Here is a 16,137-nt window from a genome sequence, read left to right as displayed (position 1 = left end):
TTGCAGAAATGAAAAAAATTGTTATTTATTTTTGTCAAAATTGTCCCTCTTTTTTTTGTTTATAGCGCAACAAATAAAAACCGCAGAGGTGATCAAATACCACCAAAAGAAAGCTCTATTTGTGGGGGAAAAAAGATAGCAGTTTTATTTGGGTACATTTTTGCACGACCGCGCAATTGTCAGTTAAACTAACGCAGTGCTGTATTGCAAAAAATGGCCTGGTCATGAAGGGGGGGGGGGGTAAATCTTCCAGAGCTGAAGAGGTTAAAGTAGACCTGTCCTCAAAGACACCAAATATACAGAATTAAAGAGGACCCGACCTCACAGTTACTCAATAGGCTGACTTCAAATGGGCTAATGTTTACAGATCAATAAACTTTCTTAGAGGTGATATATTAGTTGTTAGAGTAATAAATAAACCCTAAATTTAACCCTTCACTAAGACTATTTCACATTGAGGGCCCAATAACTTATAATTAAAGCCTAAAGCCTAAAAAAAACAAGTTCCCAGCTGCCGCAGCTTTTAGCGTGTTTTAACCACGTGAGCATCCGGGCGTACCAGACACGTCCAAAGAGCTAAAAGCTGAAACGCTCGTAAAAGCAGCTTTTTTTTTTTTTTCGAGCTGCAGTGTGCATGAGCCCCAATTCTGCTCCTCCGGGACCTCCAGCAGGTCATGTTTTCCAAATGGCCAAGCAGGGGCGGACTGACCATTCGGGCGCTCGGGCACTGCCCGAGGGCCCAATGCCACTAGGGGGCCCCACTAGGGGACCCCATCAGGGTTGCCAGCCTCAATAAAACCAGGGACAGTTTGTAAAAATCTGTGTTTTTTTAAAAATCACAAGATTATAGCTGCCCCGCCTCTCCAGTACCGTTTCAGTGTGTGTGTGCGTATTCTGTGTGTGTATATACTGTGTATGTATATTGTGTGTCTATGTGTGTATACTGTATGTGTGTGTGTGTGTGTATACTGTGTGGCCCCATAATCTATTGCCTGGGGGCCCCATAATCTCCTATCGCCTGGGGGCCCCATAATCTTCTCCTATTACCGGGGGCCCCATAATCTCCTATTGCCCGGGGGCACCAAAATCTCCTATTGCCCGGGGGCCCCATGAGTTGTCAGTCCGCCCCTGTGGCCAAGATGCTCTGATGGACCGTCATGTAAAAGAAACAATTCTTTAACTGCTGATTGGGTCAAGAAATCTGGAAAACAGCTGCTGCAGATTTTAGCGTGTTTTTAACCACTGGAGCGTACCAGACACGTCCAAAGAGCTTGAGTCATTAAATAAACTTCTCAGGAGTCATAAGGGACAAGATGGAGCTTTAATTCCGCGTTTTCCAAACCAGGGGGACCAATAGCAGGTCATGTTTTCCAGATTTCTTGACCCAATCAGGAGTTAAAGAATTGTTTCTTTTACATGATGGTCAATCAGCGCATCTTGGCCATCTGGAAAACCTGACCTGCTGAAGGTCCCGGAGGAGCAGAATTAGGGCTCATGCACACCGCAGCTCGAAAAAAAAAAAACTGCTTTTACGGGCATTTCAGTTTTTCTTTCTCTGCCTCTAATGATGAGAAGGAACGGGGGAGAGGACTTGTGGACCTGTAGGAACAAAGCCCCGTTGTACACCCCCACCCCCACCCCCCCCTATAGTAAGTCTGAGCTGTAGGTTGGTGTGGCGAGGGGTCCCCAGGTGCACACTGTGATCTCCGCCGTCCCAGGCCATATTCACAATGACAATATTCATGGACGGCGTACCCCTCCCCCACCCCAAAACAGCTGCTCAGATCATCAAACGCTCGCAGGCTTCCGAACAAGTGACAGGCGGGGGGATTCTGAAAGGTGAATCCACAGAGCTGACAGCGCCGGTATCAACTGACACCGGAGACATGAAGACTGCAAACTGCAACAGTGTATTTCTTTTATTTGTTATTATTATTATACAGGTATTATATGGCGTCAACAGTTTGCACAGCACTTTATTAAAGGGAACGTAACCGTGAAAAAAAGTCCTTGGGATAGTACAGCAATCCACAACTTATACAAAGTAACAAAGTTTCCTTTGAGTCTCTCTGTATCTGGATTGAAGTTACAATGTAACGCTAATGCCCCATACACACGATCAGAAATTCCGTCAGAAAAATCTTGGATGGTTTTTCCGATGGAATTCCGTTCAAGTTTGCCTTGCATACACACGGTCACACAAAAGTTCTCTGAACTTTCGACCATCAAGAACGCGGTGACGTACAACACTGCGACGAGCCGAGAAAATGAAGTTCAATGCTTCCGAGCATGCGTCGAATTGTTTCCGAGCATGCGTGATTTTTTTGCGCGTCCGAATTGCATACAGATGAACGCATTTTCGGGTAGGAACTTTTTCCGACAGAAAAATAGAGAACCTGCTCTCAATCTTTTGCTGGCTGGAATTCTGCCAGCAAAAGTCCGATGGAGCGTACACACGGTGGGAATTTCTGACCAAAAGCTCTCATCGGACTTTTGCTGGCAGAATTTCTGATCGCGTGTACGGGGCATTAGTTCACATTTGACAAGGCCATTTGTATAATTACAGGGGGGGGGGGGGGGGCTGCCTGGACATGACGCACAGCTCTCTTTTATAGACTTTAAAGCGGAGCTCCACCCAAAAAGGGGAAGCTCCACTTGTCTGCCTCCCCCCTTCCAGTACCACATTTGGTTTTGACAGGTACCCGCTCTCACTTCCTGCTAAGTTCGCCGCGGCAAACTCAGCCAGACGTTCAGCCGCCGCCGCAGCCAACCTATTGAGAAAGCGCAATGCGATTAATGCATGCGTAGTAGGAAACCAGCTGTGAAGCCGCAAGGCTGTTCCCTTAGCCAAGATGGCGGCACGTGTTTGCATTGTTTGCATCCCCCCCCCCCCACTGCCCCAATTTTGGGAGTAGGTACCTGGTTTTGAAAGGTTTTAATAAAAAAGGAGGGGGGGGGGGGAGGAGTAGGGTACATGGGACTTTATATGAGGCATAAGAATTGTAGGTCAAATGCCTCCATCCCTGTTTATCAGATTCACTGAGAAGAGAGGTTGGGACTGTTGAAATCCTTATAAACTCCCCAAGGGACCTAATGCATGAAGCACTGGGTACTGTTCTGATCTGTAACCGCATTTTTAAAGAAAATTAATTATTTTTCTATGTTTCTGCTGGCTGTAGCTCCACCCCAGGCAGAAGCCCAATTTACAGGTTTTCCTATGAAGCTACAGCTCCACACTGAGAATCTTTTTGTTTGCAACCGGATCTGCTCTTATTCATGCAGGAATTTTCTGTCTGTCTGTCTCTCCGCTCAGTGTGGTGATTAATCTTCTTGCTAGCAGTGCGGTCCAGCAACAGTAGATTGCGCCTAATTCGCAAGCTCAATTGGGATCCTGCCTTATCCACCCTCTGCTGGAATGTGAATATCCAAGTTGATTTTGACTCTCAATTTACTAAATTTTATTACATGGGCTATGAGATCTATTGCTATTCCATATGAGTTTTGATGCTTTAGGACAGTGATGGCGAACCTTGGCATCCCAGATGTTTTGGAACTACATTTCCCATGATGCTCCACTACACTGCAGAGTGCACGAGCCTCATGGGAAATGTAGTTCCAAAACATCTGGGGTGCCAAGGTTCACCACCACTGGTCTAGGACGTACGTGGTCTCTTTTTCTTTTGGGGGGGGGGGGGGGTTTTGCCCTTGGCTCGCGGCATGACTGAGTGCAAAAAAAGGCTCTTATGATACATACAGTATATACCTCGTGTCTCCTGATGAAGCAGATGTTGGGTAATGAGAAATGTGCTGAGTTATCCTCATCCAGCCGCATGAATCAGCGTTAACGAGTGGAAATACTCCATTTATCACGTTGAGTCATCCTTTGAAGTCCAAATATGACGTTGTATTAATTAGCTGAACAGCGAGTTCAATATGGAGGCAATATGGATCTGTGCAAACATGAACCTTTCTCATATGTTTTGTTCTTATATATACAGGATCTCAGTATTATTGACACTTTGGGCCCAATTTGGACATTTTCACTTAGGGGTGTACTGACTTTTGTTGCCAGCAGTTTAGACATTAATGGCTGTGTTTTGAGTTATTTTGAGGGGACAGTAAATTTACACTGTTATACAAGCTGTACACTCACTACTTTACATTGTAGACAAGTGTCATTTCTTCAGTATTGTCACATGAAAAGATAGAAGAAAAGATTTCCAAAAATGTGAGTGAGGGGTGTACTCACTTTTGTGATATATATATATATATATATATTTATTTATTACAGGTATTTTTATAGCCCTGATAATATACACAGCACTTTACAGATTGCACATTCTCACACATACTAGATATTTTAGACAGCAACCAATCAACCTATCAGCATGTCTTTGGAGTGTGGGAGGAAACCTGGGACAGGGAGAACGTGCAAACTCCATGCAGACGGTGTCCTGGCTGGGATTCAAACCAACAAGGACCTTAGTAATGCAGACGTGATGATAACCACTAAGATATCAGATATATATTATTTTTAATGTAAGATTGTTTAGTATGTTCAGCACCATATTCTACATATTCTTTATTTGAACAGCAGTCCCATGTGATGTGTCTCTGGTTCAACATTTCTAATGCCGCGTACACATGACCGGACTTTACGGCATACTTGGCCCGGCGTACCGGAGTCCGTCGGACAATTCGATCGTGTGTGGGCTCCAGCTGACTTTTTTTTCTCAAAAGTTTGACGGACCTAGAAATGAAACATGTTTCAAATCTGTCCGACGGACTCGAGTCCGGTCGAAAAGTCAGCTCGTCTATATGCTAGTCCGACAGACAAAAACCGACGCTAGGGCAGCTATTGGCTACTGGCTATGAACTTCCTCGTTTTAGTCCGGTGTACGTCACCACGTATGAATCCGTCGGACTTTGGTAGATCGTGTGTAGGCAAGTCCGTTCATTCAGAAAGTCCATCGTAAAGTCCGTCGAAAAGTCCGCCGGACAAAGTCTGCCGTAAAGTCCGCTTGTGTGTACGCGGCATTATTGTTTCAGTCTTGGCACCCTTTAGAAACATACAAAAATCTGGGGTCATCCCAGCCTACAATGTAAAAAAACGTAAATGTTACGTTTCAATGGGAAACCTCACATCAGAGTCCCCCCTTCTTGTCAGAGCTGTCCCCCTTCACATCAAAGCCCCCCTCCTTGTCAGAGCTGTCCCCTTCACAGAGTCCCTGCTTCTTGTTAGAGCTGTCCCCCTTCACATCAGAGTCCCCCCATCTTGTCAGAGCTGTCCCCCTTCACTTTAAAGCCCCCCTCCTTGTCAGAGCTGTCCCCTTCACAGAGTCCCTGCTTCTTGTTAGAGCTGTCCCCCTTCACATCAGAGTCCCCCCATCTTGTCAGAGCTGTCCCCCTTCACATCAGAGCCCCTCCCTCCTTGTCAGAGCTGTCCCCTTCACAGAGTCCCTCCTTCTTGTCAGAGCTGTCCCCTTCACAGAGTCCCCACTTCTTGTCAGAGCTGTCCCCCTTCACATCAAAGCCCCCCTCCTTGTCAGAGCTGTCCCCTTCACAGAGTCCCTGCTTCTTGTTAGAGCTGTCGCCCTTCACATCAGAATCCCCCCTTCTTGTCAGAGCTGCCCCCTTCACATCAGAGTCCCCCTTGCTATCGGTGTCACCCTTAACATCAGAGGTCCCCGTTCTTGTCAGAGCCCCCCCTTAACATCAGAATCCCTCTCCCCACTTCAGATTCCCCCCCTATCATATCAGAGTCCCCCTTTCGTCAGAGGCCCCCTTCCCATTAGAGTCACTCTTCACATTAAAGGTCCCCCTTCACATCGGAGGTCTCCCTTCTTGTCAGCCCCCCCCCCCTTAACTTCAGAAGCCTTCCCCTCACATAAGCTGTCCCCCTATCATATCAGAATCCCCCTTTCACGTCAGAGGCCCCCTTCCCATCAGAGTCACTCTTTACATCAGAGATCCCCCTTCACATCCGAGTCACCCCTTCTTGTCAGAGTCCCCCTCCCTTTACATCAGAAGCCCTCCTTTCACCTCAGATGTCCCCCCATCATATCAGAGTCCCAGCTGCTCCCCTTTCACATCAGAGGCCCCCTATCACTTTAGAGTCCCCCTATACATTAGAGCCCCCATCACATCAGCGTACCCTCTTCACCATCTAATCACATAGTCTCCCCCCATCACAGAGCCTCCATTCAGAGTCTTTTCTTCACATCAGAGTCCCATCTTTTGACTCCAGCAGTGCAGCAGAGGGCAGGAGGTGAGTCGGGTCTGGAGATGGTGGACCTCCATCATCTCCTAAATGCTGGGATCAGCCCTGCATACCACCTGCCCTGGATCAGCATAACCGCAGTTGAGAAGCACCGCTCTAGTTTATAACTGTACCCTGAAGCAAACAACTAACAACTGCTACAGCATGCTTACAGTCTCTCCCATAGCATGTCCATAGTCTCTGACCACCATCTCCTGTATCAGGCCCATAGTCTCTGACCACCATCTCCTGTATCAGGCCCATAGTCTCTGACCACCATCTCCTGTATCAGGCCCATAGTCTCTGACCACCATCTCCTGTATCAGGCCCATAGTCTCTGACCACCATCTTCTGTATCAGGCCCTTAGTCTCTGACCATCTCTTGTAGCGTGTGCATAGTCTCTGACCATCTACTCTATTAAGCCCTTAGTCTCTAACCATGTCCTGTAGCATGTCCATAGTCTCTGTCTCCTGTAGGATGTGCATAGTCTCTGACCATCTCTTGTTTCAGGCCCATAGTCTCTGACCATCTCCTGTAGCATGATCATAGTCTCTGACCATCTCTTGTTTCACGCCCATAGTCTCTGACCATCTCTTGTTTCACGCCCATAGTCTCTGACCATCTCTTGTTTCAGGTCCATAGTCTCTGACCATCTCTTGTTTCAGGTCCATAGTGTCTGACCATCTCCTGTAGAAGGCCCATAGTCTCTGACCATCTCTTGTTTCAGGTCCATAGTGTCTGACCATCTCCCATCTCCTGTAGAAGGCCCATAGTCTCTGACCATCTCTTGTTTCAGGTCCATAGTGTCTGACCATCTCCTGTAACAGGCCCATAGTCTCTGACCATCTCCTGTACCAAGCCCATAGTCTCTGACCATCTCTTGTTTCAGGCCCATAGTCTCTGACCATCTCTTGTTTCAGGTCCATAGTGTCTGACCATCTCCTGTAACAGGCCCATAGTCTCTGACCATCTCTTGTTTCAGGTCCATAGTGTCTGACCATCTCCTGTAGAAGGCCCATAGTCTCTGACCATCTCTTGTTTCAGGTCCATAGTGTCTGACCATCTCCTGTAACAGGCCCATAGTCTCTGACCATCTCCTGTACCAAGCCCATAGTCTCTGACCATCTCTTGTTTCAGGCCCATAGTCTCTGACCATCTCTTGTTTCAGGTTCATAGTGTCTGACCATCTCCTGTAACAGGCCCATAGTCTCTGACCATCTCTTGTTTCAGGTCCATAGTGTCTGACCATCTCCTGTAACAGGCCCATAGTCTCTGACCATCTCCTGTAGCATGCCAATAAGTCTCTAACCATCTCCTGTAGCATGTCCATAGTCTCTGACCATCTCTTGTAACATGTCCATAGTCTCTGACCATCTCTTGTAACATGTCCATAGTCTCTGACGATCTCCTGTAGCATGTCCATGGTCTCTAACCATATCCCGCAGCATGTCCATAGTCTCTAACCATTTCCTATAGCACGTCTATAGTCTTTGACCATCTCTTGTAACATTACATTAACTATATTATGTGTGCCCCTTTTTGTGACATTGAAGCCCCCTATATTATGAAAGTTGACCACTACTAGCCTAGAGAGCGTCTCACTTCCTATCAGATGAGACAATTGCTTTAAAAAAAATCTCTGACAGGCCCTACAGAGTAGTCTCAGTGACTCTGGTGACAGTGAAGCTGCTGGATCAGCATGACTGGACAGCAAAGGATGGTTATTTATTTCCCTTGCTGCATTTACACAAAAGGCAGATACATGTAGCTCATATACTGTATGTAAATATACGCATTAAGTAGATCAGAACCCAGCAACAAAATCTCATATACAATTTAATATGTTAATACAATTCTAAAAGTTGCTGTCAATCTGTTAAAATCTGAAGCTTTAATGGAAATTATACGTGGTGATCCTGCCATGAGGATTCTTGTTCAGGCACTTCCTGTTACAGGGTGACATCACTCTGCCCCCCTCCTGCGTTGTCACCCTGTCACCTGCGCCCGGTGGTGAATACAAGCAGCCATGCCGACATACATTGTACCGGCATGGTTCACTATTGTCACTATCAGGAAGGCGGTCCAGTCCAATGATGTGCAGCTGGTGCTGGAGAGAACAGGAAGTGTCTGAAACAGGATGCAGGAGATCAGCAACACTGAGATACAACAAAGGGTGAAAAGGGGCCAAAACAGCATTTTATTAAAAACAAAAAGTCTACTGTTATGCATGACTGCTTTCACAGACTAAATGGTTTCAAGTAACACAGGATTATACCATTTCTCATATTGTCAATATTATATATCAATAGACTTCCACTCTCTATCAACTAATATATATATATATATATATATATATATATATATATATATATATATATATATATATATATATAATATACATAAAACACAATAATGATATAAAAAAAAAGAATATAAATAATAATAATAATTATAAAAATAATATTAAATAAATAAACAGCTGCAGGTACTAAGTAGCTGTATGACTTACAATATAAAATGATATTGTAAAAATTATATATCAAAAGATTTCCGTGCTCTATCAACTAATATATATATATATATATATATATATATATATATATTAAAAATATTAAATAGTTGCCAGCACCAGGTAACAGTAGGACTTGCAGTATAAAGTGTGCATTTTATAGTCACATGATATTGTGAATACATACTGTAGATCAATAGACTTCCATGTTCTATTGATATAAAAATATTTAAAAAAAAAAAACCATAAAAAATACTAATAAAAAATATTAGCTGCCAGCGCTAAGTGACAGTAGAACTAACAGCATAACATGAGTATATATTTTATACCCATATGATATTGTAAAGCGTATATAGCAATAGACTTCCAATCTCTACAAAATAATATAAAATATATAAATATATAGTAATAATAATGATAAAAATAATAATAATCATAATAAAAAAAAATAAACTGCCAGTACTAAGTGACAGTAGGACTAACAGCAAAAAGTGAGCATTCATTTTATACTCACATGATATTGTAAAATGTTTATAGCAATAAACTTCCATCAAACTAATCTAAAAATATATAAATACATAAACAATAACAACAACAATAATAATATTAAATAAATAATCAGCTGCCAACATTAAATGACAGTAGGACTGACAGCATGAAATGGGTATAATTATATACCAATAGACTTCCATGCTGTACAAACAAATATAAAAATATATAAATACATAAAAATAATAATAATATATAATCAGCTGGCAACATTAAGTGACAGTAGGACCGACAGCATACCGCGAGAATGTATTTTATATTTATATGATATTGTGAATAATTATATACAATAGACTTCCATGCTCTACAAACCAATATAAAAATATATGAATACATAAAAATAATAGTAATATATATATATATATATATATATATATATATATATATATATATTTATATTTAGATATTTATATATAAATACCTTTAAAAAATAATATTAATAATAAAAAATATTAATAATAATAAATATTCAGCTGCCAACATTAAGTGACAGTAGGTCTGACTAGACTTCCATGCTCTACAAACCAATATAAAAATATATAAATACATAAAAATAATAGTAATAATAATAATAATAATTATAATAAATAATCAGCAGCTAACACAAAGTGACAGAATGACTAACAGCAAAAAAAAAAAGTATATATTTTATACTTACATGACATTGTGAATAAGCCCCCAGCAGAGGGTCAGTACATAAGTGGACGGGACTCCCGGTGACAGTTGTCCGCAGTCCTCAGACCTCCGCCATGGAGGCTGGAAGCTCCTGACACTTACAAGCCAAGCTAAACTCCAGTTCCTGGGATTAAAGCAAAAGTCTGAGCAGGCAGAGAGGAAACTTCTGCAGGAAGAAAAACTTCAGCACTGACATGAATCACAGAGTCAGTTTACTGTGCCCCCCCCCCCCCTCCTCACCTCTCCCCTTCTCATCTGCATACACAGCCTGCCCTCCCTGGCTAGCACTCAGATCTCTGCCCATGGACACTGTCTGCAGGCGTGCGACCATCGCTGCAGGTACCAGCAAACTCCATGGGAAACATCGCTTCCCAAAACTGCCACATTGTAATTATATCACCGTCATTAATAGAACCTCTTGGAGATGAAACGTTAAGAACTTTTATGAAGACGCATTTCAAGTTCCTGCAAAACAGATGTGCAAAGTTGTACACCAAGGAGAAAGTTACCATGAGTACGAGGGATGCACCGATACCATTTTTTTTACAATGAGTAGAAGTACCTATACCTTTTTTTTTTTTTTTTAGTACTCTTCGATACCAATTATTACCAATACCAATTACCGATACCTACCACAACTGTTTTGTTTTAACTTCAACTGTCAGCAATGGTACAATGCATTGAAAAGTTATTTATAAATTAAATAAATTATTATTTTTTTTTAATTTTCAACGTGAAATGTGTAAATATATGTTGATATATATGTGTAAAAATATTCACTAACAAAGCAAACAAAAAAAAAGTTTTAATTGTTTATCGTTTATAAAATAGATGTGAACAAAAGAAAAAAAAACAGAAAAATAATAATTGAATGTAGGAGAATAGGGAGTTAATTAAAGTGGATGTAAACCCAATGTCATCCTTTCTAAACTCCTGCCATAGTTATCTATAAGGATATATATGCCTCCTGCATGTATCTTTACCTGTCACATGTCTCTCCTCTGTCTGTCATGAGACCCGAAAAACTGCAGATTCTGTGGGCGGGTCTGTTGTCTGGAGCTCGGTGGGTGGAGTCGTGATGTCAGTAGACTCCCCGCCCACCTCTACACTCCCCTTGTCAATATGCATTTTCTCCTGTGTATTTCTTACACTGAACTTCTGCTATGATCTCTAACATCCAGTGAAAAGACAGGAAAGTAATCACATGACTTCAGCATGCCAAATCATACTGAGGTGTGGAACAGCCAATCCTGGCAGAGCAGCAGAAGAAAGGAGTGGGGGTGGGAATTATAAAATAATGCATGTCTTAGGCTAGTGCACAAGATGTAAATCACCTGTCACTCACAGCAAGGGGGAGGATTTGACAAAGTTTTTCTCTGTTTCTCAAGATTTATCTCACTGAACAATAAAAGAGGATTGCTCAGAGATGGAGTAACCCTTTGTGGCAAGACTGGGTTCAAGTAATAGGAAATCTTATACTCTATATTATGACATTAAAAAAACATTTTAAAAAATGTGGGTTTACATCCACTTTAAGGCCGATTAGAGTAAATTAAGAGTTAATAAGGGGTTAAACGGAGGAACATTTGTTCATCCCTTTGATCTGCAGATGAAGAAACAGAAATATACAAAAAGAAACAATGTTTCTTTTTATTTTACTGTTTCAGGGCTGAGCAATGTTGTTAATAAACTTACCGGACTTCTTTAACACCGGGGAGACCCACCGACAGCTCGAATGAACCTAGCCTGAAGGTATCGGTTTCAGGTATCCGTGCATTTGCATGAGTACCGATACTTGTGCAATTACACAGTATCGGCACCGATACTAGTATCGGTGCAACCATGATGAGTACCAAAACAACTACACAAACTATCAAATTATGAACTTTTTTATTAACATACATAGGTGGTTCAAATTTCACCTGTTCTATAGTAACTCTTCTTCTTTTTAGCTTCCAGGTAAATAATAGGATTCCAAGAAGAAGCAACGTGCCATCATTGAGTTCTTGATGAAGGAGGGGTGAAGGCTGTCCGACATTCACAGAAGGGTACAGAATATTTATGGAGATGACACCATGGAGATGCTTGCCATTGGTGACTTGCCAATGGTGTCATCACCATAAACATTCTGTAGCCTTCTGTGAATGTCGGACAGCCTTCATCTCTCCTTCATCAAGAACTCAATGACGGCACATTGCTTCTTCTTGGAATCCATTATTTACCTGCGATAAAAAAAGAACAGTTACTATAGAGGAAGAGTTATGCCGCGTACACACGGTCGGAATTTCCGACAACAAATGTGAGCTCGTTGTCGGAAATTCCGGCCGTGTGTAGGCTCCATCGGACATTTGTTGTCGGAATTTCCGACGACAAAAATTTGAAAGCTGGTTCTCAAATTTTCCGACAACAAAATCCGTTGTCGGAAATTCCGATCGTGTGTACACAATTCCAACGCACAAAGTTCCACGCATGCTCGGAATCAAGCAGAAGAGCCGCACTGGCTATTGAACTTCATTTTTCTCGGCTCGCCGTGCGTGTTGTACGTCACCGCGTTCTTGACGTTCGGAATTTCCGACAACATTTGTGTGACCGTGTGTATGCAGGACAAGTTTGAGCCAACATCCGTCGGGAAAAGATCCATGGATTTTGTTGTCGGAATGTCCGATCGTGTGTACGCGGCATTACACGGCAAAACTCTACCAACATGCGAAATTTGAACGACCCACATAAGTTAATAAAAACGTTAAGCCCACTTTTGCATTACGTTTGGTACAGCCCATATGTACACAGTATATCCAATTCATTTTGGTACAGCATCCTCTTGTTTGCCCCATCATGTGATCGAACAACATTAACATTCGAATGATAAATGATATCCAGTTGTACAGCAATGTTGTCAAAGTGACGTCTCGACTCATTTTGTGGACATAAGCAGCCACTTATCAGGAGATGTAGAGGATAAGAATCTTAGGAATAGTGGGCAGGAAGAAGGCATGGGTACCTTAGGAGAGTTGTGGGTGAGGGTGTGAATCCCTCAGACACCCAGTGGAGACCCCTACATTGACCCCAGATGGCTGGCAGGTTACCTTAATTGGGGACATCTGATGCTCTGAGTCTGTTGATCAACACTTGCAAGTTTAGAGTTGGGAAACTTATATGAATGAATGAATGAATGATTTGTATAACGCTGCAAATGCGAACTGAATCGCCTCAAGGTGCTGGATCCATCCTGTGTTGTCCAGCTTCTTAGAAGAGGTAGGTCTTGAGTTTTTTCCTGAAGGCCTGATGGTTTTCTCCCATGCGGATGTAAGTCGGTAGAGCGTTCCATAGCCGTGGTCCTTGGACTGCGAATCTTCGTTCTCCCTTTGAATTGTAGCGGGATTTGGGAATGAGTAGGAGGTTTTGGTTAGATGATCGAAGACTGCGAATGGGTGTGTAGTGTTTTATTTTCTCGCATAGGTATTGAGGAGCGTTTCCTTGTATGCATTTGTGGGTGAGGCAGAGGGTCTTGAATGTGATCCGATTCTTTATGGTTAGCCAATGTAGGCTCCTCAGGGAAGGGGAGATTAATTCCCAGGGTTTTTTTCCGTTAGCAGTCTTGCCGTTGTGTTTTGGATGAGTTGTAAGCGCGCAATCTGATATTGGGGTAGTCCTATGTAGAGGGAGTTTGCGTAGTCGAGTCAGGAATTAATTATTGTTCCAACTACTGCTGCTTTGTCCTCTTCTGGAATGAAGGGGATGAGTCTACGTAGCAGGCGGAGGAGATGGTGAGATCCGCTGACTACTGATCCTATTTGTGCTTCCATTGACATTTCGGAGTCAAAGATGACTCCGAGACTCTTGGCTTTGGTGCTTGGAGAGATGGTCTGTCCAAAGATGGTGGGAGGTGTCCATGGTGTCTTAGTTTTGGAATTTTGGTTTGCGTGTAGGAGAAGAAGCTCTGTTTTTGATCCGTTGAGTTTGAGGGAGCTAGTGGTCATCCAGTCGTCTATCAAAGTGAGGCATTTTTCTAGTCGCTGATGATGGTCTTTTTGTCCGGTGATACAAAAGTAGAGTTGAGTGTCAACAGCGTATGAGTGGAAGCAGAGGTCCGATATTCTGATGATTTTGAGTAGTGGCCGGATGTAGATGTTGAAGAGCACTGGTGACAAGGGTGAACCTTGAGGGACTCCACAAGAGATTGCGCATGTTTCAGAGGTGAAGGCTCCTAGTTTCACTGTCTGAGAACGATTTCCTAAGAAGGATGCGAACCATGGTAGATCTGAATCTGTGACTCCTGCTACTTCTGTGAGGCGGATGAGTAGAGTATCGTGGTTCGCGGTATCGAACGCTGCACTGAGGTCCAACAGTACCAGGAGACACGATTCTCCGTCATCTGCTGCTTTGAGGGCGTCGTCCCATATTTTGAGAAGTGCCGTTTCTGTGCCATGGCCTGGGCGGAAGCCTGATTGCAGAGGGTCCAAGAGTTTGTGTGTGTCCAGGTGGCGTTGTAGCTGTTGTACTACTGCTTTCTCCATAATCTTGGAGATGGTGTTACTGAAATTTCCCACTATTTTCAAGATTATTATCCTCCAAGTAGCTAGAAGTCTTTAGCTTTAGTTCTACCAAAACTATGCAGAAGAAGTCCTACCCAAACGGTCCACTTTGAATCTGGTCAGTTAGGTTCTCCTAAAGCCTCGTACACACGATCAGATTGTTGGCCAACCGAGCGTCTGATTTTTGTCTAAAGGGCATGTGCCAGGAACTTGTCTTGCATACTAACGGTACACAATTTTTGGCCAACAAACATGAATGTAGTGGCATGCTACGAGGAATTTCAGCTCTTGAGCGCCACCCTTTGGGCCCCTTCAGCTAATTTCGTGTTTGGTGAGCATTGATGGACTTGTTTACTGACGGCACGAAAGTCAGACAATAGACCGTTGTCCGCCAAAAATTTACTAGCGTGCCATCCAACATTTGTTGGCCGAAAGTTGGACAACAATTGTCAGAAGGAGCGTACTAACGGTCAGATTTTAGGACAACAGTCTGTCAAAAGACAATCCCCTGCCAACAAACTGATCCTGTGTACGAGGCTTAACAGTGGAATCCGCTGGTTCAGGGGATCATAGAAGCCACTGAAGCAGGTGGTGCTTGAACCCAAAGGGGAGCCGCAAGATGGAAACCTCCCTCGCCCGATGTCAACGGGGAACGTGTTTCAAAGCTTTAACGCGTCTTCATCGCATCAACAAGTCAGGTTTGGCGGCGGTAGTGCCCATGTGTACGGCCTTGAGCAGCTGCATGCACTTACACTATATTGTCAAAAGTATTGGGACACCTGCCTTTACACACACATGAACTTTAATGGCATCCCGGTCTTAGTCCGTAGGTTCAATATTGAGTTGGCCCACCCTTTGTAGCTATAATGGCTTCAACTCTTCTGGGAAGGCTGTCCACAAGGTTTAGGAGTGTGTCTATGAGAATGTTTGACCTTTCTTCTAGAAGCGCATTTGTGAGGTCAGGTACTGATGTTGGAGGAGAAGGCCTGGCTCGCTGTCTCCACTATAATTCATTCCAAAGGTGTTCTATCAGGTTGAGGTCAGGACTCTGTGCAGGCCAGTCAAATTTCTCCACGCCAAACTCGCTCATCCATGTCTTTATGGACCTTGCTTTGTGCACTGGTCCAAATCATTTGGTGGAGGGGGGATTATAGTGTGGGGGTTGTTTTTCAGGGGTTGGGCTTGGCCCCTTAGTTCCATTGAAGGGAACTCTTAAGGCGTCAGCATACCAAGACATTTTGGACAATTTCATGCTCCCAACTCTGTGGGAACCGTTTGGGGACGGCCCCTTCCTGTTCCAACATGACTGCGCACCAGTGCACAAAGCAAGATCCATAAAGACACGGATGAGCGAGTTTGGGGTGGATGAAGTTGTCTGGCCTGCCTTCGTATCTCGCTGCTGGATCTGGACAAAGGCGAGCACCCAAATTTTCTACAGTCTGGTTTCTGCGGTATTGAGGTCTGGTAAGTGATTTGAGGGGGTAATGGTGTTTCCAGCCGCAGTACAAACCTGGAACAATAAGAGCAGGTGTGAGGTCATCACAGGTCCAGTGCTGGGCACAAACCTAACGTTAACCTCTGAACTCTGGATGTGTCACGTTCTGGTGTA

Source organism: Aquarana catesbeiana, linkage group LG11, assembly GCF_042186555.1.
Source record: "Aquarana catesbeiana isolate 2022-GZ linkage group LG11, ASM4218655v1, whole genome shotgun sequence".
NCBI lineage: Eukaryota > Metazoa > Chordata > Amphibia > Anura > Ranidae > Aquarana > Aquarana catesbeiana.
Note: the sequence above shows the minus strand (reverse complement) of the source record.